The sequence below is a fragment of the Pituophis catenifer genome, unplaced genomic scaffold (genome assembly GCF_029215685.1).
Source record: "Pituophis catenifer annectens isolate HBS135680 unplaced genomic scaffold, rPitCat1.0.hap2 SCAF_6, whole genome shotgun sequence".
In the NCBI taxonomy this organism is placed as follows: Eukaryota; Metazoa; Chordata; class Lepidosauria; order Squamata; family Colubridae; genus Pituophis; species Pituophis catenifer.
In genome coordinates, this window is record NW_027256886.1 from 92,805,630 (window position 1) to 92,829,396 (window position 23,767).

A 23,767-nucleotide genomic window follows, 5' to 3' on the forward strand; every position below is an offset into this window, starting at 1 on the left:
GGTGTTACTTGGAACCGTGACATTAACCCGAATCTGACAACTGGTTTTAGGAAGATCTCAATTGTTTCCTTGAAGCAGTTTGTTTTGTGGAGAACAGCAAGTCCGGGGAGGGATTCTTTATCATTAGCATCCTGGTTTTAGTGCATGAAGAATCTTATTTTGCAGTAACAGGAAATCCGTAAGTTTCCTCCTTCTCTGGAAGGGACCTTAAATGTCATTACTCTTATGCTGTGTCAAGTCAGTTATAAGGTCATGGACTGCAGTTGTAAAGTGGAAAACAGGATTGTACCCTTTAGAGCAGGGGTCTCCAACCTTGGCAACGTTAAGACTCGTGGACTTCAATTCTGGGAATTGAAGTCCACGAGTCTTAACGTTGGTAAGGTTGGAGACCCCTGCTTTAGAGGTGATCATTTTGCTTGGTTTGGATTGTCTTTTTTTTTTTCTTTTTTTTTAAGGTAAAATAAGGTTGCAAAAAAGAAGCCCTTGATGTAACAAATTACTTCCATGCTTGTAGAGAACAGTAACAAATGGGAGATCGGAAACGGGGAGGCAGGAATAGAGAAGGAGAAAAGATAACAGAGAAATCCACTCAGCTTCTTAATTATGGGATTTCCGATGGTGGTGTGCTTCTGGAGACTAAACAGTGTAAATCAAGAAGAGTGCTGCTCCAAAAAATGGCTTTTTGATGGCAACAATTACCATTATGGAGCAGAACACATTCTTTAATGCCTTAATGTAAATGCTTTAATAAATAGAGGGATAGAATCAAGATCAACAACATCAAGTGTTAGTACCTCTTTATAATGCCTTGGTAAGGCCACACTTGGAATACTGCATTCAGTTTTGGTCGCCACGATGTGAAAAAGATGTTGAGACTCTAGAAAGAGTGCAGAGAAGAGTGACAAAGAGGGTTAGGGGACTGGAGGCTAAAACATATGAAGAATGGTTGCAGGAACTGGGTATGTCTAGTTTAATGAAAAGAAGGACTAGGGGAGACATGATAGCAGGGTTCCAATATCTCAGGGGCTGCCACAAAGAAGAGGGAGTCAAGCTATTCTCCAAAACACCTGGGGGCAGGACAAGAAGCAATGGATAGAAAATAATCAAGGAGAGAAGCAACCTAGAACTAAGGAGAAATTTCCTGACAGTTAGAACAATTAATCACAACTTGTGGTGGTCCTTGACTTATGACCACAATTGGGATCAGACTTTCCATTGCTAATCAAAGCTGTTTTTAAGCAAACCCCTGATTTTATGCACCAGAATAGGCAATATGGATGAGTTTTTTAGAGGGTGAAACAGCGTTAAGGGAATCTATTCAAAACACAATCCAGAAATATGTTGTTGTTGTTGTTGTTGTTGTTGTTGTTGTTGTTGTAACAGCTTGGACTAAACGGCTGCAAGGTAGCCAAAACATTAAAATCTTTTTAAGGTTCCGAACAAACACCTTGAGTCTCACATGCAGTAAATATATATATCCATAAACGGAAAGGTCACACAAACCTTGTTAATAATATTTAGCAACCAAGATGGCAACAACAGGTTGTGTACCTACTTTTATTTCTATTTTATTTATGACTAAGGAAAATATTTACAAATATGTTTACCTGCTTGGGTCGCTTCCTGTCTTTTCGCATAATGTTGGGAGCAGAAGCACCGATATGCCTTTTATCATCTATGTTGCATGACAGACATTCTGAATCCTTGATCTGAGGCAGAAGTTTTAATTCATACAGCCTGTCATCTGCATCTGCCATTCTTCATGGAAGAAAGGGGGGGGGATTTGGAGTTGTCACATTTAGTTCTTTTCCTATATGTCCTAAGTGTCCAATTTCTTGCCTGATCCTCTTTGTATAAACTTTATCCTGATTTATAACCATTGGCTGGTGCCAGGAATGCATGGAGAATTCTCACACCTCGGGAAAGGAAAGGGAAGGGGGGAGGAAACAAGTGAATTGTAAGATGACCCTGAGAAGCTCTTTGTATCTGTTTCTCAGAGAGGCTGGTGCAATTCGCATTCACACCGGCGGATTGGTCGGAATCCACATCGGAAGGTGGGGAGGGGGTTCCTAATTTCCTTTATCCTGAACTGCATGCCCTGAGGGACCCCAGAGCCTGCTTTGAGTGTTGACTTGCTTTCATCCCTTTAAATAAATGGTTCCTTTTGAAATACAAAGTTCTCAAGAGTCCGTACTTTCTTGGAAGGGGTGGGGTGGGGGAGAGAAACTGGTCCTCACACAGCCAGTGGGATGATTTGAAGGGGAAGAGAAGAAAGCAAGGCCTGCCAAGCTTTTCCAGGATTGATTCTGTAGGGTTCCATTTGTAAACAATCATTTTCTCTAATTAGAATCTCGAGAACCCTTTTCAGAAATTTATGTGACCAAAATAAACTACTCTTATTAGGTGTTTTTTTCATGCCTGAAGTCATGAAAACTGAACTGCCTCTGTTTGAAAAGTAACCATGTTTTGTCCTTTACATGGGTACCAGTGGTGGGTACTCCTGGTTCTGTCCGGTTCTTGCGAACCAGTAGTAAAAGCGGTGGGAGGCTCCGCCCACCCACCCTGATGTCATAATGGACTATCTGCATATTCACAGAAGCTTCTGTGCATACGCAGAAGCGTGCACGTGAGCGCTCCCGTTGCAAACCAGTAGTAAAGGTAAGTAGAACCCACCCCTGATGGGTACAAATATTCCTCGACTTAAGTGGGACCAGAATTTCTGTTGATAACCAAGGCTAGTTGTTAAGTGAGTTGTGTGGGATTTTACAACCTTTTCTTGCCACAGCTGTTAGGCAAATCACCTTTAAGAGAATTAAATGTCCCATTGATTTTGCTTGTCTGGAAGGTTGCAAGTGATTTTCACATCACCCTGGGATGCTGCAACTATCATAAATACAAAACATTTAAACATTCCCTATGCCCAAATTTTGATCATGTGGCCATGGGGGTGCTGCGATAGTTGTAAGAGTGAGGACCATGCATAAGTCACGTTTTTCAGGGCCATTGTAACTTTGAAGGGTTGTTAAAAAAATGGTTGTAAGTAGAGGACTACAGTACCTGTGTTAGTTTTATGGTGTATTTATAAACTTGGCCAGTTTCTGAAAACATATATTGTCTGTCTGTCTGTCTGTCTGTCTGTCTGTCTATCATCTATCGATCTATCCATCCATCCATCCATCCATCCATCCATCCATCCATCCATCCATCTATCTATCTATCTATCTATCTATCTATCTATCTATCTATCTATCTATCTATCATCTCTCTCTCGATTATATAATCTAATCACCTACCCTGTCTATCATATCTATCTTTTTGTTTTTCATATCATATCATATCATATCATATCATATCATATCATATCATATCATATCATATCTCATATCATATATCATATCATATAGATATTCGTGCGCATGCTCGAAGATGGTGGCTTGCGGGTGAAGCTCCGATGTCTTGGGGCAATGTAGGAGCTATCTTGGATTCCTGGAGGGCCGAATTTCCAGCTGTCGGCCCTGGCCCAGCAGGTGAATAGGAGGACAGCCCGTTGTGAGCTTTTGGGCTCTCTCGAATCGCTCATGTTGCTGTCTGGAGCCGAGGAGCGCCGTGAGGCTATGGCGGCTATAGCGGCGCAGACGGGAGGCTCGGAAATGGTTGGGGCGGTGCTTTTTGCCTTGATGTCCCCCCAGTGGTGGCCGGACAGGGGTGAGGGTGCGGTGGTGATGGCAGCATGTTGGAGTGCCGCTGGACACCCCCCCCCCTCGAAAAAGCTCGGGGCTGTCAGCAGTGGCGGCGACATTGGACGCGGCGGCTACGGCGGCGGGAGTGAAATGGCAGCTGTTGGGGCGACGCCGAGGGGAGTGGCATGACCCTGACTGAATTCTTCGAACTCAGACTTTTCTCCAACTGGTCGATTGTCAGCTGTGGAAGGGGGAAGTTCTGGCGGATTGATTTGAAGCTGCCCGGTTGGTGACCCCTCTGAAGACCTGGGATTTAAGGGGAGATTAGAAGATCTTGTGGAGACTGGGGGGTTTGGGAAGAGCTGGGCTATGGTGTGGATTGGCCTACCGCCCTGGTCCATCTCCACCCCCCCCAACGTTGTGGGCGTTGGCTATCAAGACCTACCTAGTGGCGATAAAAGCGGTGAAATCTAACCATTTTTCCACTCTTATAGCATTTGCAGAGAACCGCCCAGCCGCTCTGTTTAGGGTGACCCACTCCCTTCTTTGGGGGGGGAGTGCGGGAAGACCCCTTACAGGGTTGAGCTGAGGATTTTGTGCAATTCCTGCATGATAAAGTCGCTCGGATTTCGGAAGGCTTGGACTCCGATTGGATGAATCCAGGGGAGGAGACGAGGGTAGGTCTTGAGAATATTATCTGGGAGGAGTTTGATCCTGTGGCTCCCGAAGATGTGGACAGGGTTCTGGGTAAGTTTAGTGCTGCCACGTGTTTATTGGATCCGTGTCCCTCCTGGTTGGTACTGGCCTCCCGGGAGGTTACATGAGGCTGGCTCCAGGGGATTATAAGTGCTTCTCTGAGTGAGGGTGCCTTTCCCACCACCTTGAAAGAGGCAGTGGTGAGGCCCCTCCTCAAGAAGCCTTCCCTGGACCCGGCTGAATTAGCTAACTACCGTCCGGTCTCCAACCTTCGTTTTGTGGCGAAGGTTGTTGAGAGCGTGGTGGCATGACAGCTTCCCCGGCACCTGGATGAAGCTATCTATCTGGACCCATACCAGTCGAGCTTCAGGCAGGGGTACAGCACAGAAACGGCATTCGTCGCATTGGTGGATGATCTCTGGAGGGCTCGGGACAGGGGTTGCTCCTCTGTCCTCGTCCTATTAGATCTCTCAGTGGCTTTTGATACCATCGACCATGGTATCATGCTGCAGCGGTTGAGGGGGTTAGGAATAGGGGGCACCGTTCTGCGGTGGTTCTCCTCCTTCCTCTCCGACTGCTCACAGTTTATGTTGGCAAGGGGACAGAGGTCGACCTCGAGGCGCCTCGCATGGGGAGTGCCACAAGGGTCGGTCCTCTCGCCCCTTCTGTTCAACATTTATGTGAAGCCGCTGGGTGAGATCATCCGTGGTTTTGGGGTGAGAGTCCATCAGTACGCTGATGACACTCAGTTGTACATCTCCACCCCAGACCACCCAAACGATGCCCTTGATGTGATGTCTCGCTGCCTGGAGGCCGTGCGGGTCTGGATGGGGAGAAATAGGCTCAGACTCGACCTTTCCAAGACCGAGGGGCTGTGGCTTCCGGCGTCCCAATATAGTCAGCTGGTACCATCGCTGACTATTGAGGGTGAATCTCTGCCCCCCACAGAGAGGGCTCACAATCTGGGTGTCCTCCTGGATGCACGGCTGTCTTTTGAAGAGCATATGACGGCCAGGGGGGGCTTCTTATCAGGTTCACCTGATTCGCCAGTTGCAGCCCTTTCTGGACCAGGACACCTTGCGCACGGTCACTCACGCCCTTGTCACCTCCTGGCTGAACTATTGTAATGCTCTCTACATGGGGCTCTCCTTGAAGAGCACTCAGAGGCTCCAACTGGTCCAGAATGCGGCCGCATGGGTGGTTATGGGCGCAACCCGTTGTGCCCAAGTGACACCCCTCCTGCGCGAGCTGCACTGGCTCCCAGTGGTCTTCCAGGTGCGATTCAAGGTGTTGGTTACCACCTTTAAAGCGCTCCATGGCATAGGACCCGGGTACCTTCGAGACCGACTTCTGCCACCAGTAGCCTCCCACTGGCCAGTTCGCTCCCACAGAGAGGGTCTCCTCAGGGTGCCATCGGCCAAGTTATGTCGGCTGGCAACACCCGGGGGGGCTTCTCTGTGGGACCCCCAGCCCTGTAGAATGAACTGCCCCCGGAAATGCGTAAGATCTCCGATCTCAGGGTATTTCACTGTGCCCTTAAGACCCTGCTGTTCCGCCAGGCCGGGCTATCAATGTAATGATTTTAAATTGGATGTTTTAAATTTGGGGGGGTTTTAATATTGAGCCGAAATTATTTAATAATTTTAAATAAATTTAATTGTTGTTTGTCTTTGTGCTTTTAATAGGCTGTACACCGCCCTGAGTCCTTTGGGAGAAGGGCGGTATAGAAATAAAATTATTATTATTATTATTATTATTATTATTATTATTATTATTATTATTATTATTATTATTATTATTATTATTATTATTACATTGTATTATATCTTATCTTTCTTTCTTCCTATCTATCTATCTATCTATCTATCTATCTATCTATCATCTCTCTTATATTATCTGTCTAATCACCTACCCTATCTGTCTATCATATCTATCTTTTTGTTTATTATATCATATATCATATATCATATCATATTGTATTATATCTCCTCTCTCTCTCTCTCTCTCTCTCTCTCTCTCTCTCTCTCTCTCTCTCTCTTCATCTATGCTAAATGTGAGAGAGAGTTGACAGATATGTGTATCTATGTAAGGATAATCAGGTAGAGGCCTAAGTGCTCAGGTAGGACTGCTGAATTCTCAGTGTTGGGGACTGAAACAACCAGAGGCCCTATGAAAAGTCAAGAGACGGACTTGAAATTACGACTGTAAGCCATGGATTTAGAAGAGTCCCTGTTGAACTATTTTTTTCTGAGAACAGCAGAAGAATGTAAATTTACCCAGCAAATGAGATTTGACCTGTAGCCTTTGATAGACTATGTGGGCTCCTTTGAAAAAGCCTAACACAAATGCTGACTATTCATTGAGAGAGAGAAATTAAGTGTGGTATAAAAAATATTTGAAAGAAATGTGCTGGCAGATCAGTAATAGTAATTGCAGGCACTTTTAAAGGACGTTCAGAATTCTGTTGGTTTTTGTTCCATCTCTTGGTATTAATAGAAAAACAATTTGGGAAGCTGTTTTAACCTATTGGGGGAAGGGGACCCATTGTTCTGAGTTATTCCATTTACAGCACAATCTTTGGAAAACAGACAAAATCTTTTCTCCTTCTATGCCGTTCACTGTTTCATGTCATTGTTAGAGCAGTTGACAAAAGTTGTACATCCTTGCAAAGAAATAATGACTGCAATAAAGGGGAATTGGAGATGGTGTGGCTACTGCTTTCTTCTTAGTGGAAGAATTGAAAATAATTGGAAACCCGTTTCTGCTTCTTTTGTTGTATTAAAAATACAGTAATTATGAAATCATCAAAGAATATTATTTCTTGCATTTTATTGGCTTCCTGACTGATAAAGTGCCTATATTGTGAACATAGAGATGATGCAGTAAAATTGCCTTATTTCTCTTAAAATGGGGCAAAAATTGTGATTGTTCAAGGAGAATTGCCTATGACTTAAAATTGCCAGTGATGACGCCTTTGCTAAGGGTAAAGATTAAACTGAGTGTTAATTAATGTCCTTATTTTTCCTGATTCACCCATTTAAAGGATACTTTTTTTTTAAATTCATAGATTGATGGGGGCCTGAAATGAAGCTTCAGACCACAGATTTAAGAAATGAGTTTTTTAAAATAGTTTTTATTAAAATATTTTAGTAAAAAGGAAGGAAAGGTGAAAAAATATGGCACAGGAAATAAGTAGAAGAAAAACACTAGCAAAAAAGTAGAAATAAAAGAAGATAGAAAAAAAATTCAGAATATCTCTGTTTGTCTGTCTGTCTGTCTGTCTGTCTGCCTGCCTGCCTGCCTGCCTGCCTGCCTGCCTGTCCATCTGTCCATCCACCCATCCGTCTGTCTTTCTGTCTATCATCTATCTAATGTGTCCTTTCCATTTTTTTCTCCTCTTTTGGGTCCCTTAGTATCTATGGAGCCAGCCCAGCCCTGTCCTGCATTGATGCTCTACTCTTTGGGTACCCATCCATAGAGAAACAGCTTGTTCTCTAACACAGTTTTACATTTGAGTCTTGTAAAATTTTGGTCTTAACTCTGGATTATTTCCCACTCCATATAAATTGGCTGTTTCTTGCCATTTTTATAAACTCCTTTCTAAAATTAGAACTGGCACCATTTGAAACAGATAATATACGAAGTATTGTTGGTATTTGTTACCACTTAAGCATACTTAGAACAAATTAGTTTCCCCCACTTCCAAATCTGTGAAATAATTAGAGCTTTGCAAGTGAAGGCAACAAGATATTTTAAAACAGCAAGGGACTCCCATAGCATCTGTTTGCAGCTCCACCTTTCTCTGGAGTCACACAACTCCAATGCAGTCCTAGGAGATGATATATTTGCTTTAAGGAAAACTCTATCTATCTATCTATCTATCTATCTATCCATCCATCCATCCATCCATCCATCCATCCATCCATCTTCAAGCAGAAGACCCTATACCGTGTCAGACAAATGGTTGTCCAATCTCCTCTTAAAAACCCCCAGTGTTGGAGCATTCACAACTTCTGGAGGCAGGCAGTTCCACTGGTTAATTGTTCTAACTGTCAGGAAATTTCTTCTTAGTTCTAAGTTGCTTCTCTCCTTGATTAGTTTCCATCCATTGCTTCTTCTCCTGCCCTCAGGGGCTTTGGAGAATAATTTGACTCCCTCTTCTTTGTGGCAGCCCCTGAGATATTGGAACACTGCTATCATGTCACCCCAGTCCTTTTCATTAAACCAAATTATTTAATTATATAAATTAGAAATGTAAATTATTAAAATTATTAGTGAACTAAATTCAATTCTGTCTCTGATCTCATTACATGGGATATAATTGACAATTTTGCACCTCGGTATTTATTTATTTATTTTATGGCATTTTGATCCTGCTATGATGAAAAATGAGTCTTGATTTAATTGGGACTTGGTATACCTGTTCTTAGCAAGAGCAAACCACTTGTGAAAATCTTGGCAAGATGGGATATCAGCATGTATATTCCGCAGTCCTTCCTTGAGGCTACATCTTGGTTGACAGAGATTCACATTCTAAATATGGTTTATCATTCAAATGAAGTTAATTATATAGCAATTGGATTTTTTTAAAATATTGTTTTTCAGAATAGGCACAGCACAGTTGCTGATGAAAGTTTATTGTTTGAATAATTGTGTAATTGCAGCTTTGAATTCAGAGGAGATACCTCGGAGGGATTTTTTTTTTGCAAAATTTGCTATATTCAGTGCAGCAATTTAACTTTCTTGCTTCACTGCCTCAATTTATCATTCAGTTTATTCCACAAAATGTACCATATATTTATATTTTAGTTCTAGTATTACCAGTGATTTTAAACAAAATCAGTTCATGGTGAAGATGGGTTATAAATCAGTATCAATTATTTTTTTTTTTACTAAAATAAATACAATGTAAAATTGCTTGAAGATGATAGGTTAAAGTAATTTTTTCCTTCAATTAAACAGATAAAAGAAGAAATACAAGAAGTAGTAAAATGTGAAAAAAAAGTTTTGAAAAGAGAGGAAATGCTCTTCTTTCCCCCCCAAAAAATGTAGAGGTTTATATAAATACACATTCTTATTTAAACATTTTCAAAAAGAAAGTTGACCATATGTCACTGTAATAGAATATTCTGTTTTAAACAGCTAGTGAATTAAGTGTGTTTTATTTTAGTTAACTGGTAGACATAATTGATAGACACGATAAAGTAAAAAAAAAAAATTCTTCAGTTATGTGGTAAATGTATTGGTTGCTTCCTTTGTGTGCAAGATATAAGAAAGGTGAAGTGCATAACTCTAGCCTATTAATAGATTTTTATTCCTGTATATATTAGCTCCAAGGGAATATTTGAAGGATGAAGATGGTTTTGGTTGCTGGCAATTTTTAATGACCTGTTGGACGTTATTTTCCCAGGATTATCTGTCAGTAATGACTTCTTGAGTTCTCGGAAGGTCTTGCTGGTATTGTCAGGAGTTGGATATGGCCACCTTGCCTTCTATTAGCTTCTTTTTCCAATTGCACTTGATTTTTCCAAGCATCAGGGGCTTTTTCAGTGATTCTCCCTTCCCATTCTGTATCCAAAATTTGAATTTTGTTATTAAGAGCCATGGTGGCGCAGTGGTTAGAGTGCACTATTGCACTACTGCAGGCTACTTCTGCTGATTGCTGGCTGCCAGGAGTTCAGCAATTCAAATCCCACCAGGTTCAAGGTTGACTTAGCCTTCCATCCTTCCAAGGTCGGTAAAATGAGGACCCAGATTGTTGGGGCAATATGCTGACACTGTAAACCACTTAGAGCAGGCTGTAAAGTACTGTGAAGCAGTATATAAGTCTATGTGCTATTGCTATTAGTATTTCAAGCGTGCAATCTGGTTCATTTCATGTAACACCAAATTACAGACAGACAGACAGACAGAAAGACAGATTAAGACAATTGGAAGGGACCAATTGGTCATCTAGTCCAACCCCCCCCCACTCAAGCAGGAGAACCTACACCATTTCTGACAAATGGCAGTCCAATCTCTTCTTGAAAGTCTCAAGTGATGAAGCTCCCACAACTTCCGAAGGCAACTTCTGTTTCATTGGCTGATTGTTCTTACTGTCAGAAAATGTCTCCTTTTTTCCAAGTTGAATCTCTCCTTGGTCAATTTCCATCCATTATTTCTTGTCTGGCCTTCAGGTGTTTTGGAAAATAGCTTCACCCCACTCCTCTCTGTGGCAGCCCTTCAAATATTGGAAGACTGCTATCCTGTCTCCCCTGGTCCTTCTCTTCACTAGATTAGCCCTGCCCAGTTCCTGTAACTGTTCTTCATATGGTTTAGTCTCCAGGCCCCTAATCATCCTGGTTACTCTCCTCTGCACTCTTTCTAGAGTCTCAACATCTTTTTTATAGTGTGGTGACCAAAACTGGATGCAGGACTCTAGATGTGGTCTTACTAGGGCTTTATAGAGTGGTATTAGTAACTCAGTTGATCTTGATTGTATCCCTCTGTTAATGCAACTTATTTGTTCTTCTTTTTGGTTCAACTTATTTTCTAACTATTCTTCAGCACCACAATTTAAAGACTTTTTCTTTGTTCAGCCCTTCTGATGGTCCAACTTTCACTATCATAGATTTGCAACTTTGAAAAGGAGGGCCTCAAAAGTGTGTACCTTTGATGTCATTGTGATGTCACTCTACTTCAGGTCTATCATATAGACCAGGGATGTCAAACTCACCCAGCGTCACGGTGGCATCACATGACGTATCAGGACTTTTTTCCTCTTCGCTAAACTGGGCGTGGGCGTGGCCAGCACATGACGCATCCGGCCCATGGGCCGGGAGTTTGACAGCCCTGATATAGACCATAGAACAGAATTGGAAGGGACCTTGGAGGTCTTCTAGTCCAACTCCCTGTTTAAGCAGGAGACTCTGTATCAGTAATGGTGAATCTTTTCAGCACTGAGTGCCGAAAAGGGAGCAGGCATAGCTCATCTGGGCCGCAACCCAGAAGAGGAGATGCCCAGGGCACATGCACACGCCTGTAAATGAATTTCCGGTTTCTGTTGCCAACTAGTCTTTTGAGTTTCTGGCATGCATATGTGCACAATGATCAGCTGGCTGGCGTGGATGCACACACAGGAAAATGGAAGATCAACTCTGGCACTACCAGTTTCTGGCACTACCGCAGCAGTTTCTGGCACTACCACAGCAGTTTCTGGCACTACCGCATACAAAAAGGCCACCTGATTGTTGTGCATGCATGCATGCCAGAAACCCAGAAGAGGAACGGGCAACGCCATGCATGCCAGGCAACATGGCTCCGTGTGCCACTTTGGGCAGGCGTGCCATATGTTCACCCTCATGGCTCTTTACCATTTCAGACAAATGACTGTCCAGTCTCTTCTTAAAAGCCTCCAGTGATTGAGCCTTTTTATTTTCTATTCTTATCTCCAAGTAGCCCACATTACTTTATTACATGATTATAATCTCCGTGTCTATGGCTTGGGCATGTTGTGAGAATGGCTGATGGTCGGATTCCGAAAGATCTCCTGTATGGAGAATTAGTGCAGAGAAAGCGCCTCAGAGGGAGACCACAGCTGCGATGTAAGGATATCTGCAAGAGGGACCTAAAGGCCTTGGGAATGGACATTAACAACTGGGAAACCTTGACCTCCAATCGTTCAGCTTGGAGGCTAAAGACGCAGCATGGCCCAATTCGAAGAGACACTTGTTCGGCAGGCTGAGGCAAAGAGGCAGTCCCGGAACCAGCGGAATCTGGGGGCTGGGCAGGGGACAGAATGTATCTGCCCTCAGTGTGGAAGGGATTGCCACTCTCAAATTGGCCTTTTTAGTCACACTAGGTGCTGTTTTATGACCTCTTTCCAGAGCACGATACCATAGTCTCTTGAGACTGAAGGATGCCAATGTAATGTAATAATCTCCGTCTACATATAATATTGAGTCTAAGAAGATAAAGTTCATGCTTGAAATTCACTCTGGTGTAAAGAAGAAACTCGTTCATTTTTCAAGATAGAAATAAAACCGCACCAATGAATAATGTTCGAGTGAATTTTTGTGTCCTCAGTTGGTGCTACTTATGCTACTGCTGGAACAGTGTATCCTTACATAGTTATAATATTGAAATAGCATGGTGGTTCTTCTTACATTGAACAAAAGAAAACAAATACTTCTATCCCGTTGCTGTCACTTTCATTGTGAGGTTCCCATATCAGATTCACCTCTTTTATTTATTCTCAAGGAGATGCTTTCAGGTACTGCCCTGGGAATCTGCAGCTAACTGTAAGTTTTCCTTAACCGTATGCAACACTTGGGGGCTATTGTAGGAAGTACAGTATGCAACAACAGGGAGCTATTTAACCAAAGTAGTGTAGCTTTTTCTTCCTCCTCAACGCTAAGGATATCCCTCTTTCACAGACTGCCCTTTAAGATTTTACGGGTTGCGGTTTCATGTCCCATTGGACTTTGTCAGGTATTGCTGTTCATTTCTGTTCCATGCAGAAATGAGTGTATCATTTCCAAAGCTGGCTTTTGGAAAAAACCCTCCAGCATTTGTCAGATCTTCAAGTCTGTCCTTGCTTCCATTCCATCTCTTTTTATGCTTTCTTTCTTTCTTTCTTTCTTTCTTTCTTTCTTTCTTTCTTTCTTTCTTTCTTTCTTTCTTTCTCTCTCTCTCTCTCTCTCTCTCTCTCTCTCTCTCTTTCTTTCTTTCTTTCTTTCTTTCTAATAACTCAAGGCGTTGAACGTAATAAATATGCTTTCTTCCACCTCTTTTCCCCACAAAAACAATCCTTTGAGGTGGGTTGGGCTGAGAGAGAGGGACTGACCCAAAGTCACCCAGCTGGCTTTCATGGCTAAGGCGGGACTAGAATTCACTGTTTCCTGCTTTCTAGTCTGGTGCCTTAACCACTAGACCAAATTGGCTTTCTTTAGCAGAAAGTGGGTGGATTTTAACTCCCACAATTCCTCAGCCAGCATGATTTAAACTAGGGAATTCTGGGAATTGAAGTCTACCCATTGTAAAGCTCCAAGAAACACTGCAGGGGTGGGTTCTACTTACTTACTTACTTACTTACTTACTTACTTACTTACTTACTTACTTACTTGTTTGTTTGTTTGTTTGTTCAATTATATGCCACCCTTCTCCAGAGACTCAGGGCAGCTTACAATGCATTAAGCAGTAGCCTTCATACTATTGTATATACCGTATTTTTTGGTGTATAAGACGCACCGGAGTATAAGACGCACCTTAATTTTGGGGGAGGAAAACAAGAATTCTACCTCTGCCTACCAGCATTTTGGAACGGTCTGGGGGGAATCTGCCTGGCAGCTTCGGGGAACAATGCGGGTGCCACAATTTGCAGCTGGTCACTCCTCTGGCTGCCCAGCAGGCAGTTTAGGGCAGGCAATGGCCACAATGACTTCACTCCCCTGCAATGTGAGAAGCTGCTGCCTAAGCCCTCTGCGCCCAGGAGCCGAGCAAGCCGAACGAGAGCTCCTAAAGAAAAATGCCCCTCCTTTCCAGCCACCGCTGCCCGGATTCCCCAACACAATAATCAGAGCCGCGTTTCAGGCGGCGGGCAACCAGTTCCCCTGCAATGTGCAGCGGGGAACTGGGAACCGTTTTGGATTTTGGAAGGGGATTGCAGCGCTGCCGCCTGAAAGTGCTTTTCTTCCCTTTGGGAATGTGCACCAAGGCTTTTACTTACTTTTACTACTGGTTTGCAATGGGAGCGTGTGTGTGCTTCTGCGCAGATAGTCCATGATGACATCCAGGTGGGTGGGCGGAGCCTCCCTTCACTTTTACTACCGGTTTGCAAGAACCGGACTGAACCGGGAACAACCCACCACTGAAACACTGCTCTAGGATCATACAGTCCAAGGTTTGGGATGAAAAGAGACCACAATAAGTCACTGAAGTCTTCTGTATAGTGTAACCCCTAATAAATGTTCAATGTGCTTTTCACCAATGTGGGAGTATTGATGACAGAAGGTTCTTATTGTAATGGGGGCACCACGCAGAGCTATCTGACCTTCGAAAGGACCACAAGGGAGGATTTATATCAGTCATCTAGTGCTGGGATAATTATTCTTCCTGTCACTAATTATTTTGCATGAGATGATGTATAAGGTGGGTTGTTAGATGCTAATAACAAAAGATCTGATGTTGCAGCCTCAGGCAACATGTTTTATAATTATAAAGACAATCTACCTTTTAAGAAAAGCAACTCCTTTGGGTAATGAAGTGAAATTAGATAGATAATTCCCCAAAGCAAGGTTTTAGATGGAGCTCTGCAATCTACATCTTACCTGGATTTTAAAGAATTAATTTATTATACATTTGATATTTCTTTTGATTTCATTTTTTCCCCCTGTCTTGCTTGCTGATTACATGTCAGCTGAAGCCTAATCTTCCAGTTTCATTATACCGTAACCTTTGTTCCACAAATAATATAATGTCTCCCAGAACTCTCTCGATGTATTTAAATTATTGGTTTCCATCTTAGCATGGAATGAAATTTCAAGCTATATTAGGCTAGGTATTTTTTGAAAGAAAAAAGATCTATGTGTAATGCATAATATTGTAACTCTAGAATTTTCGTGTGCATATATTTAGAAGATGTTTATGTGCAATGATCTGACTCATCAGCCAATATCCTAACATTGCTGGCATATTTATGTGCTAAACTTCAGTGACAGAAACAAAGATGTCATATTCAGCCTGCTCTTTATAGCATTTTTCTGATACTAAAAGTAGCTGGTTTGTTTCAGCTCCTATTAATCATGGTTTGCTTTGACACAAAAATAATGTTTCTTTCTGCCTGAGTACGTTTCGGCTTTCCTCCCCTCTGCCTTCTGTGCTCAAAGCAGAAAACTTTGTGATTATTTTTATAAGAAAGGACCACGAAGGACTATTACTTTCTACTTACTTAGTTATCAGAAATTATAGAAGTAGCATCCAACTCGGCTTCACTTTCCTGAATTTGGGGTTCAGTTTTTGGATTAGATGAGGGGTCAAAGAATGTAGAATAATCAAGATCAATTAATGTGAAATGGAACTTGCTGCCAATGTTCTGGGAAGCCTGTTGTTCAGAAGTAACTAAAGGATTCCGTAGATCCCTGATTCATAGTTAACTATGACTCATTTCCCAGAGAGGATTTGTTGTGGCTTGATTAACTCATGCTCTAAATGCATGAGCGGGGATCACTTGGGATTGCTTCTATTTTTAATCTATACTCATGCTATTTGGTTCAAATTTCCACCTCCAACTTCCACGCAGTAAATACCCAAGTTAGTCTATTGTTTTATTAACAGAATAGCAGAATGGGAAGGGATCTTGAAGATCTTCTAGTCCAACCTCCTACATGAGCAGGAGACTCCATACCAGTGATGGCTAACCTTTTTGCTGTCACGTGCCAAAAGCATGGGGAGCGTGGGGGGGGGGGTTGCACGCATGCGTGCCCACACCCATAACTCAATGTGCCCTGCCCCCATGCTTGTGCATGCGACCCCTCTGCGCTCCCCCGATGTCAGCACTTCAACCTGCATTTACTCTAGTGCTGACATAAGAAGGAGAAGAGGGGGCAGCTAGCAAGAGGACGCTTGACTTCTCACCTACTTATTTTCCCTGAAGATAATATCCCCTAGGAGATGAGATGGGAGGAGGGACATTCCTGGGAGCTTAAGTAGTAGATATGGGGAGAGTGATTTGGAAGAAAGCCAATGGGACGCAGAGAATTGGGGAACGGAAAGGGAAGGTTTGGGGTCAGGAAGTCAGAGTTGGCTACGCCACAATCGGGACAGGTTGTCGTGCTTAATAAAATGAAAGATTTCTTCAAAGACTATCTGTTTGGAAATGCAATTTATTTTATTTGAGATGACATCGAAACCTGACACCCTGCTTTTGGCATACAATGGCACAGTGGGCTCAGTAGGCCCATTTTTCACCCTCTCCAGGCTCCAGAGGCTTTCTTGGAGCCTGGGGAGGATGAAAACAGCCTTCCCCACGCCCCTGGAGGCCAGAAACAGCCTATTTCTTGACTTTCGGTGGGCCCAGAAGGCCTGAAAATCAGCTGGCCAGCGCATGCATGATGCTGGAGCTGAGCTAGGGCAACACTCGCGTGCCCACCGATATGGCTCCGCATGCCACCTGTGGCACGCATGCCATAGGTTCGCCATCACGGCTCTATACCATTTCAGACAAATGGCTGTCCAGCTTGAAAATCTCCAGTGATGGAGCACCCACAGCTTCTGAAGGAAAGTCATTTCACTGTTTAATTGTTCTAACTGTCAAGAAATTTCTCCTCAGTTCCAAGTTGGTTCTCTCCTTGATTTCCCGCCCCCCCTTTAACCAAGTGTAAGGTGTCTGCTCGATTACAACAAGGCTCCATTAAGCCAGCATCCAATTTCCTACACTCACCAACTGGATCCTTCTGGGAAAACAAAAGAGAAATCTTTACAGTGGTGGGATTCTACTGGTCTGGACCGGTTCTGGTGAACCGTTAGCTCCAACTTTCAGCTGTGAGTGAACCGGTTTGCTCCGATTTTGAAGTGGGCCCGCCCACTCTCTGCTGGGTTATACTCACCTATATTTCCATTCCCGAAGCCCAGCTGATCACCACTCTGCAGCACTTCAGCTGTTTTCCTTGCCGGCAGCAACACAGAAGGTGAGTTTTCTCCAAACTACAACACACCCAAGCTTCGTGAACGGGTTGTTAAACTGGTAGGATCCCACTCTTGATCCTTTATGTTGCCATCTGGGAAAACCACATTAATTCTGAATTTGTATACCATGTGTTTTAATCAAAAGGAAGCTATTTTCATATGATCTCCTTAAAATATAGCTTTAAGCTCAGTTTGCCCTTCTTATCAATGAACAGTCCAATGCAACTTCAGCCATCTTTCTATAATTCAGTGGCATGTAGATAAAGGACGTGGCTTTTCTTTAAAGGGAGCGTAGATTAAAAATCTGTAGGTTATTAGTCCAAATGAACTGCAAAATGAAGAAAACTCTGTATCTATACATGGAAATACTAAATGATTTTAGTCCACTAATGAAATTGATCATATTGTTTCTTTCAGTTGGATTCTTGATGTCCTTAACAATGCATCTTTCTGTATTTTTAATCAGTGGTGGAATTCATTTTTTTTTTACTACCGGTTCTGTGGGCGTGGTGTGGCTTGGTGGGCGTGGCTTGGTGGGTGTGGCAGGTGGATACTGCAAAATCTCCATTCCCTCCCCACTCCGGGGGAAGGATACTGCAAAATCTCCATTCCCTCCCCACTCCAGGGGAAGGATACTGCAAAATCTCCATTCCCTCCCCACTCCAGGGGAAAGATACTGCAAAATCTCCATTCCCTCCCCACTCCAGGGGAAAGATACTGCAAAATCTCCATTCCCTCCCCACTCCAAGGGAAGGATACTGCAAAATCTCCATTCCCTCCCCACTCCGGGGGAAGGACACTGCAAAATCTCCATTCCCTCCCCACTCCAAGGGAAGGATACTGCAAAATCTCCATTCCCTCCCCACTCCAGGGGAAAGATACTGCAAAATCCCCGTTCCCTCCCCATTCCTGGGGGAAGGATATTGCAAAATCTCCATTCCCACCCCACTCTGGGGCCAGCTAGAGGTGGTATTTGCCAGTTCTCCGAACTACTAATTTACTCCGAAATTTCCGCTACTGGTTCTTCAGAACCTGTCAGAACCTGCTGAATAACACCCCTGTTCGCACATGGAAAAGACTAGCATTATCAATGCATTTCTTTTAGAGAACCAATATTTCAACTTAACTGAAATGGCTGGCACAAACTAAGGGTTGTACCAATTAAGAATAAACCCAAACCAAAATGCAAAGCACAGGATTAAGTCCTGCTTTGAACAGAGAATCAGCATTCCTGTTGGATTCATGTTGAATATTAAAAGGGAATTTGACATCAAAAGCTTCAGGTCAAAAATATGGCAGATTGTGCTGTCACCTATTATAAATGACCAAAACAGACCGAGGATTGGAGTTTGACTGTTAGCGGAGATAAGAAAAGGCTCTCTAATGCATAGGGTCATCATTGGGTGGGCATAATCCTTTGACGTGCTCCTTGGATTTCGTTCATGATTAATTCTTCAATGTTCCTCTCTATGATTGTTATCAAAAGCTGAAGAGACCAAGAGTCCAATTGCAGTATAATTTTCTGCTGTTTTTCTTGAGTAGTAAAGTTGGCTATTTGTGTTTATTGCTAGCTCTAGTGTCTGAAGATCATACAACCTTTCTCAACTTGTAGTACATTACATTTGTAAATTGGGAGCTCAGATTTGAAGAAGGCAATTCAACAAGCTCTGAAGAATTTCAGAATGTAGAATGAATGCTATCTGGAGAAGGCAACTTATAAGGCAAATTTATTTATTTATTTATTTATTTATTTATTTATTTATTTATTATTTTATTTGTTCTTATTTCTATACCGCCCTTCTCCAAATAGGACTCAGGGCGGTGAACAGCCAAAGTAAAAAACAATACATACAAAATTTAAAAGCAGTTTAAAATAATTAAATATTTTGGCCGTAAATTAAAACAACCCAATTTAAAATCAATTTAAAATTTAACTCAAGCCAGCCCAGCTAGTTGAAATAAATGGGTTTTCAGGGCCCGACGAAAAATCCGGAGGGTTTTAACTGAATAGCAACCCATTTCAATTATTAAATAATTATTATTTAATATTTATTATTAAATATTTATTATTATTTAATAATTAAATAGATTAAATAATTATTCAATTATTAAATAATTTAAAACATTTTAAAAAAATGAAATAGACTTAGCACGCCTCTTCCCTTTCAGCTATCTCCTTAAGAAAAAGGGAGAGATACGGGTTTCTGGTCTAAGTGCATTGACATTTTTAATCCACTGCTCCTGTTGGTGTCCTTAGAGAAGCTGTTCTCCTTCAAATAGCAGCTGATTAACTGCCAGGACATTTTCAACCTCTCGGATGTTTCCTTGGAAAATCTGTTATTATTGTGCTGAGGTAATGTCTCAGCAACTATGACACTAAACAAATCTTTTTTTGTGGGAAAATACAGTGGGACTTGCTATAAGGAGCAAAAATACACATGTATTTTTTTCTGGAATTCATTTATTTTATGTATTTATTTATTTATTGGTTCAATTTATATGCCACCCTTTTCCGGAGACTCAGGGCAGCTTACAATGCATTAAGCAATAGCCTTCATACTTTTGTATATACCTGCTTAGTAGGGCTTTCGGCCACCCCTAAGCGGTGTTCTTTTTTATACAAAGTCAGCTTATTGCCCCCACAATCCGGGTCCTCATTTTACCTACCTCGAAAGGATGGAAGGCTGAGTCAACCTTGAGCCTGGTGAGATTTGAACTTGCAATAATTGCAGGCAGCTGGTGTTACTTAACAATGCTTTAGTCTGCTGCACCACCAAAGTATTTGGTAATTTGGTAATTTATCAAATTACCTGGTACTTACACCTTATGTACAGTACATCTGAAACAACATTTTGGTAATATGTAGACAATTTTTGAGTAGCAGATGAATACAATATTAATTTTTTCGGTGTGATTTATTTTCTACAGATAGTATTTTATAGTATAAATCCCCAATTTTATATGTGATATTTGGTGAACTTTTCTTATTTTAAATTTTATTTTATCCCTATACAACTTCCGTAGTCTTACTGTACATGGTCACTAGAGTGGTGCTAAATTATATGGCTTCTTTGCAATATGGCAGATCATGAACCGTGGTGACGCAGTGGTTAGAGTGCAATACTGCAAGCTATTTCTGCTGATCACCAGCTGCCAGCAGTTTGGCAGATCGAATCTCACCAGGCTCAAGGTTGACTCAGCCTTCTGTCCTTCTGAGGTGGGGAAAATGAGGACCCAGATTGTTGGGGGGCAATAGGCTGACTCTGTAAAACCACTGTAAAGCACTGCGAAGTGGTATATAAGTCTAAGTGCTATTGGTAATTTGGCCCACAAAGCAAGAAATCAATGGGAATGTTACAAATTATCAGTTAATAATCACTTCTAAACAGATTATATATATATATATATATATATATATATATATATATGTCTATGTAAGTTTTCACGGGTATATATGTGTGTACAGTTAATATCTCGGGTTTATTCCCATGTAATTGTAAACATATCCTTCAAAGGCAGATGAATCTTAACACAAAATATAAACCATAGATCAAAGGTTCATCAAAATGCCTGTGTTGCCACCAGTTCCAGCATAACTTATCCATTGACCCACAACCAAGCAACAGCGCTTCCACCCAATCAAAATACAGAATACACCTTTGCCTCTTTTCATAGAAAAACGTCAGTTACGATCACACAGTTTGCCCATAAGCACCAAACCGAGAACATCAGCCAGAAGATGACGAATGCGATTTCGTCGAAACATCGCTACTACCCTTTTAAGGATATGTTTACAATTACACGGGAAGAAACCCAAGATATTAACTGTACACACACACACACACACACACACACACACACACACACACACAGAGAGAGAGAGAGAGAGAGAGAGAGAGAGAGAGAGAGAGAGAGAGAAATACACATACAGTATATATATATTGATGTGCAGATGGCAACATCTTAATCATTTTTAGCCATTAATAATGAAATAGTCTTGCTGGAAGGAAATTTTGGACATAGTGAAGGCACTAGTGAGAAACCAGGAGATGGTGAGTTGTAGTCCCACCTCTGGCTGCAAGCCAGAGGGATCCACATTGCAGTTAAAAGAACAAATGACAAAAGCAGAGTTACAGCATTGCATTGTGAGCTCTATTCCTATTGTATTTGTGTTGTGATATTGCATGCATAGATGAAAGAGGTAGAGCAACAGTGCTGATTTTATCATTTTTGATGAAAGGATTGGATCCTGTGAATGCCTCTTCCCTTTGGAGAACTGCCTATGTGAGAGCATCAAATGATATTGCCTAGTTTAGCAATGAAACATATGCAAGAAAACAACTCAATTTAGAAAGCACCAAGGACCTCACCATTTAGCCCCGAGCTCCAAATTTTCTCTTCTATAGTTCTCACTGGTTTAACAGCCTATTTTCTTAGCTTTCCAAGAGCGTTCAGTAGCTACGTCTCTCACTATTTTTTCATATCCAAAGGGATCAAAGGGGGTTGTAGAATTAGCTCTCAGGCTGACATTTTCGTAGAAATGAAACCTAATTTTAACAATAGATGATCCTAACGAAGTTCCTCAGCTCTCTTTCATCTTTTGTTCTAAGAAATAGCCATCCTCGATGACGATGGAAATCCCAGCACACTCCCTCTTTTGCAATCTGACAGGAGAAAGGGGATGTATTCACATATGCTTGGAGAATACAGCGATTAATCTTTAATCTCTGTTATGTGAATATGCAATAGATAGTGCTTTGATGTCAATGGAAAATAAAAATAAATCAGTCAGAATTTAGCCCTGACTTACAATTAAGGACTATTGTGTATAACTGTCTATCTATATGCCTTTATCTATCATCCAGCAGCTGGGAGGAGATTTATCAGATGATAAGGACACCATAATTCTTGCAAAGTCCCACATTTAGGAAAGAGTCATTCAATCTACTTCCAGTCTATTTAATAATGCCATTTCGTAGCATCAACTAGATGTAGGCTTTATTTCATAGTACTTCATTCTGTACCTGCTTTTTAAGCCAACATTAGGGATATTGAGTTCTGTTGTTCATTGTTAACACATTCCCAAAAGGTTTCCACATTGTTGTAGTTGGAGTTTTTGCTGTCAGCCATAACGGAAACCTCCTCCTACCAAAAAGACTTGCTGTTGTCCATCTGGGATACAAAATCATTGGCCCACATCTCAGTTGTTTGCAGTTCCATAGAGTTTCTTGTAAGGAAACTTAATATCTATCAGACAGTTCCTGGACAGTTAAATTTAACTGACGCTCCTCTTAGCAAACAAAGGTCCTGAAACAACATATAACTCTGTTTTTGTGTATATACATGTATATAATATAAGTCCTTTCTGGATTGTGATGCCTTGCGCACAGTCACTCACGCCCTTGTCACCTCCCAACTGGACTACTGCAATGCTCTCTACATGGGGCTCCCCTTGAAAAGCACCCGGAGGCTCCAACTGGTCCAGAATGCGGCCGCACGGGTGGTTATGGGCGCAACTCATTGTGCCCACGTGACACCCCTCCTGCGCGAGCTGCACTGGCTCCCAGTGGTCTTCCGGGTGCGATTCAAGGTGTTGGTCACCATCTTTAAAGCGCTCCATGGCATTGGACCTGGATACCTTCGAGACCGTCTTCTGCCACCAGTAGCCTCCCACCAGCCAATCCGCTCCCACAGAGAGGGTCTCCTTAGGGTGCCATCGGCCAAATTATGTCGGCTGGCGACACCCAGGGGGAGGGCCTTCTCTGTGGGAGCCCCTGCCCTTTGGAATGAACTGCCCCCAGAAATGCATAAGATCTCCAATCTCCGTGTATTTCGTTGTGCCCTCAAAACCTTGTTGTTCCGCCAGGCTGGGCTATCAAGGTAAAGATTTTAAGTGGGTTTTTAAAAATGGGATTTTAAATTTGGGGTTTTAAATTGAGCCTATCATTTAATAATTTTAATTATTTTAAAATTTTGTCTGTCTTTGTGCTTTTAATCAGGCTGTACACCGCCCTGAGTCCTTCGGGAGAAGGGCGGTATAGAAATAAAATTAATAAATAATTAAAATAAATAAATAAGTGTGTGGGGGCTCATATCCCACCACAGATTGGTCCATTTGTAACCCACAGTTCTTCTGATACTCCTGCTGATCTCCAAGTTCTTTATTTTGCTGATAGTTTAAAAGACCAAAACCAAAGAGCCGGATTTAAAGCCATAAAGAGAGTCACAGAAAACCAGTTTGGTGTAGTGTTTAAGGCAGTAGGCTAGAAACCGGAAATCCGTGAGTCTTAGTTCTACCTTAGGCATGAAGCTAGTTCTGCAACCTTGGGCCAGTCACTTTAATTAGACCTAGGAAGAAGAAGAAGGCAAGGGAAGGCACTTCTGAAAAAAGTCACCAAGAAAGTTGCACGGATCCATCTGGGCCATCACCATGTGTCAAGAATGAATCAAAGGGCACAAAGTATTGATTAGGGATGAATCTGAGGAAAATTTACAAGGAAAAACTAGAACAAACATATATGAATTCTAATTTTTAGATAGAATATTGGGAATGGAAAATAATGAAAAATTCTTTTAATATTCAACAAAGAAAAAGAAATGTGTCAACTACCTTTCTGAACCAGCATGACTTTCCAGAAAATTCCCACCACCCACCATAATCCACACATCCAACTGTCTCACTTGAGTATTTGAGAGTTTGGGAGTCATACCAGATATATCTAGATGTC

The 23,767-nt window shown here is 42.0% G+C and overlaps 1 protein-coding gene across 2 annotated transcripts in view; it reads left to right on the plus strand.

Moving 5' to 3' along the window:
• GRID1 (glutamate ionotropic receptor delta type subunit 1) overlaps positions 1-23,767 on the plus strand; it is an 802,371-nt gene that overhangs the window by 431,425 nt on the left and 347,179 nt on the right. The window lies entirely within an intron of this gene.